This window comes from Macrotis lagotis, chromosome 1 (genome assembly GCF_037893015.1).
Source record: "Macrotis lagotis isolate mMagLag1 chromosome 1, bilby.v1.9.chrom.fasta, whole genome shotgun sequence".
NCBI classification, from domain to species: Eukaryota; Metazoa; Chordata; class Mammalia; order Peramelemorphia; family Peramelidae; genus Macrotis; species Macrotis lagotis.
The window spans coordinates 764,715,568-764,720,018 of NC_133658.1; the positions used below are offsets into that span (position 1 = coordinate 764,715,568).

Sequence of the window (4,451 nt, forward strand, 5' to 3'; positions counted from 1 at the left end):
GTGTTCATTAGATTTTGAAGGATTTTTTTTTGTTTTGTTTTTATTCCTCTGGATGGGGATAGTGTTATCCATAGCTGGTCTAATATGGATGTCCTAACTTTCTGAACTTCTGAGTGCAGCTATATCCATCAGGGCTGATCATCTCGCAATGTTGTTATTAATGTGTACATTTTTCTCTTGGTTCTGCTCCCTTTCTTCAGCACCAGATCTTGCAATTCATTCCATGCTTCTCTAGAGTCCAACCATTTATAGTTTCTTATTGAACAATAACAATATGAATATTTTTGAACATGTTTGACTTTTCCCATTTTTTTTTACGATTTCTTCTGGATATAGGCATAGAATTGGAAGGGTCAAAGGGTATGAACAGTTTTATTGCTCTTTGGGTTTAGTTCCATATTGCTCTCCAGAATGGTTGGATCAGTTCAGTGCTCCACCAGCAATGCATTAATGTCCCAATCCTCCCAACCTCTTCAACATTGATCATTTTATCTTTTTGTCACCTTTGTCAGTCTGATAGGTGTGAGGTGATACCTTCGAGTTATTTTAATTTGCATTTCTCTAATCAATAATGATTTAGAGCATTTTATATGATTATGTATAACTAATTTCTTCATTTGAAAATGTGTCTATTCATATCCTTTGACCATTTTCAATTGGGGAACGACTTGAAATCTTATAAATTTTTTTAAAAGTTTCTATTTATTTAAAGCAATGGGTTTAAGTGACTTTCCCAAAGTTATACAGTTAGATAATTAGTAAGTGTCTGAGGATGGATTTGCACTCAGGTCCTCCTGATTCCAGGGCTAGGGTTCTATCTACTATACCACCTAGCTGCCCCTAATCTTATAAATTTGATGCAGTTCTCTATATATTTTAGAAATGAGACTTTTATCAGAACTCCTAGTTGTGAATATTGTTTCTCAGTTTTCTGCTTTCCTTCTAATTTTGACAGCTTTGATTTTATTAGTGCAAAAACTTCTTAATTTAATATAGTCAATATCATCCATTTTGCAGTTTGTAATGTACTCTATTTCTTGTTAGGTCATAAATTTGTCCCTTTCCCATAGATCTGGTAAGATAGAATATTTTTTGGTTTATTAATTTATCTATAATGTTGCCCTTCATGTCTAAATCCTGTACCTATTTTGACCTTATTTTGGAATAGGGTGTGAGATGTGGGTCTATGCTTAGTTTTTGCCATACTATTTTCCAGTTTTCCCAACAATTTTTGTCTAATAGTGGTTTCTTATCCCAAATACTAATGCCTTTGGATTTGGATTAGTCATTTATTATTATTGTTTCTTTTGAACCTATCCTAATCCACTGATACATAACTATTTCTTAACCAGTAATAAGGCAGTTTTGATGACTGCTCCTTTATAGTATAATTTTAGATCTGGTAGAGCTAGGCCACCTTTCTTTACATTTTTTTCATCAATTCCCTTGCTATTCTTGACCTTTTGTTGATCTATTTTGTTACTATTTTTTCTAACTCAGTAACATAATGATTTGGTAGCTTGATCAGTATAGCACTGAATAAGTAATTTAATTTAGGTAGAATTCTCATTTTTATTATATTAACTCAACCTAACCACGAGCATCTGGCATTTTCCTAATTCTTTAGATTTGACTTTATTTGGTGAGAAGTGCTTTATAACTGTGTTCATATAGTTTCTGGGTTTGTCTTGGGAGGTAGATTACCAAGTATTTTAATGTTGTTTACAGTTACTTTAAATAGAATGTCTCTTTCTATCTTTGCTCTTGGGCTTTGTTGTTCATATATAGAAATGCTGATGATTTGTATGGTTTTATTTTATATCCTGCTATTTTGTTGAATTTGTTAATTGCTTCAAGGAGTTGTTTTAGATGATTTTTTCAGGTTCTTTAAGTATACCAACATATCATCTGCAAAGAGTCTCCTTTTAAGGTCATGTATCTGAAATTAAACCTTAAAAATACATCCTGGGGGCAGTTAGGTGGTGCAGTGGATAGAGCACTGGCCTTGGAGTCAAGAGGACCTGAGTTCAAGTTTGGCCTCATTAGCTTAATAATTACCTAGCTGTATGACCTTGGGCAAGTCACTTAACCAACACCTTGAAAAAAATATATACATCCTGATAGGTCTTCTTCATAAAAGAATTGTTTGGTTGATTGTTATTTTTCGTACTTGAAGACTAAAATGACATCACTGTATTGGGGTCAAGGTCAGCATGTCAGACTGGCTGATCAGACCAATGCTAGCTTGAAAGGCTCTCTCATAGGTTAGGCTCAAATAGTCCATATGAACATTCATAATGAAGATGTCTAAATTTGCACACCTCACATTTACTTTGAGCTTCTCTAACTCTGCATTGCTCATAAAATTTAGTACCTTCTTTGATGTGGGCACACATGCTGGGCAGTATTATGCCAATGTTTTCCATATCTCACAGAGTTCTTCAGGAATGCCAGAGAGTGTCCTTGTTTTGCCTCTTCTGACCACTATGTGAACTCTTGACTTGTGTGAGTTCTCCATAGAGTAATCTTTTAGGTAAAAATGTTTTTGACATTCAAACAACACCCAGTCATTTGGAATTGTGCTCTCTGCAGTAGAGTTTGAGTGCTTGGCAGGTCAACTTGACAAAGGACCTTAGACCCCAGTGCTGTATCTTGCCAAATGATCTTTAGAATGGCATACTGCTGGTATAAAGTTCAAGTTTCACAGGCCTACAAGCAAGCAGGCACAACAGTTCTGTAGAGCTTCAGCTTGGTAGGCAGTATCCTCTCATTTTCACACTTCCTCAGAGCCTCTCAAACTAATAGCTCTGACATTGTGTGGATTAACCTCATCATCTATATGTGCTTATTTGAAAAAGTATACTTCCAAGGTAAGTGAACTTATCCAAAGCATTCAAAAAATAATTTCAGAATTGTACTGTTTTGGTAAATCTAAGTGAGAGTTATCATATAATTAGGACTCAGAATTTCAATCCAGTAACCATCAGGATCTTGAATAAATTCCAGTTCTTTCATTTTTGCCTTCATCAGGATTCCTTACAAATTTTACTCCCAATTCCTCAAATCTTTCACAAGCTCTTTGTATATCAGGAGCAGCAATTCCTATGTGTCTGAATTATAGTAAACCTGGTTTTCCATGCTCTAGTTTGTTAACTCAAATGTACCTTTTCTGGTAAACATCCAGGCTGTTCTTCCACATTTTTTAGGTTGTGTGTGTAATTTTTGTCCTTAAAAGTCAAGAAAGAGAGATAAAGTTCAATGAAAAAAATCATACTTTTGCATTAGTATCATTTCAAAAACCTTCATGTGGAATTCCCACAATTTTTTTTGGGGGGGGGAGTTTGTAAGGCAATGAGGTTAAGTGACTTGTCCAAGGTCACACAGCTAGGTGCTCTATTCACTGCACCACCTAGTTGCTCCTGAAATTCTGCAATTTCTTGAGAGGAATCTTTTATTCTGAACATTATTTGTTGCATCAGGAAATCCTTGGTGTTGGGTTCTGGGTTGGAAGCAGAAACTCAGGGAGACCTCTTTGATATGACCCTTAAAGGCAGGGGCTTCTTCATGGTGGAGATAGGGACTCCTGTGGGACTGGATGGAGAAGAAAAGATGCCAAAAGAAAAATTATTACCTTTTTAAAGGAAATATTTACTCCTCCCTTTGTTGGGAGGAATAAAAGAGAACAAAGGAGGAGCAGAGTGGAAATTAGGAGATGATCTGGTAGAAGGGAAAAGTACAATAGATTTTAAGACAGAAGACCTAAGCCCCACCACTAGCTGACTTGAGGAGCTCAGACAACTAATTTTCCTTCTCTGTACTTCAGTTTTCTCATTTCTAATACAAAAATAAAAATAACTAGTCTAAAAGGGTCACTGTAAAGTTCAAATGAGAATATGGACAAAAAATGTTTTGTAATACTTCTTGATGATTAAGAGGAAAAGGCTTGTTTTCTTGTCAATCTATTCCTACCTGATGTTGTCCTGATTTCATCCTTAGTTATAGAAGACAAACATTAGCACCAAACAGTCTGTTACTTCTTCTTTATCCAGTGGTGATTATAATTGTATGGACTTTTTATTTTTCTGGTGCGCTAAAATCCTTCATCTTCAAAGGATAGTAATTAATATAGAGCAATTCTGGGATGGAAGTGGGCGTGATGATCTTAATTTTATAGATGGTGAGCTTAAAGGCAACAGGCTTTGACATGTTGAAAATCATGAAGTGAAATCAAACTCGAGGCTCTTTTGCATCTAAACATCTTTTGATTTTTTTTCCTATAATGATCAATAGATTTTTCAGATAAATTTCATTTTAGGTCTGTTAGATTGTAGACTCTTCCTTTCTTTTTATAAATTTTATTTTTAATTAATGGAATAAAATAAGGATTTCATAACATAAAACTAAAAATAATTGTAACATGAAATTGCAAATCTACTATTTTTGACTTACTA

General features: G+C 34.6%; 1 pseudogene; it reads right to left on the minus strand.

Moving 5' to 3' along the window:
* Positions 1-2,931: 2,931 nt before the first annotated feature.
* On the minus strand, positions 2,932-3,990 carry LOC141506772 (lactoylglutathione lyase pseudogene; annotated as a pseudogene).
* Positions 3,991-4,451: the final 461 nt, after the last annotated feature.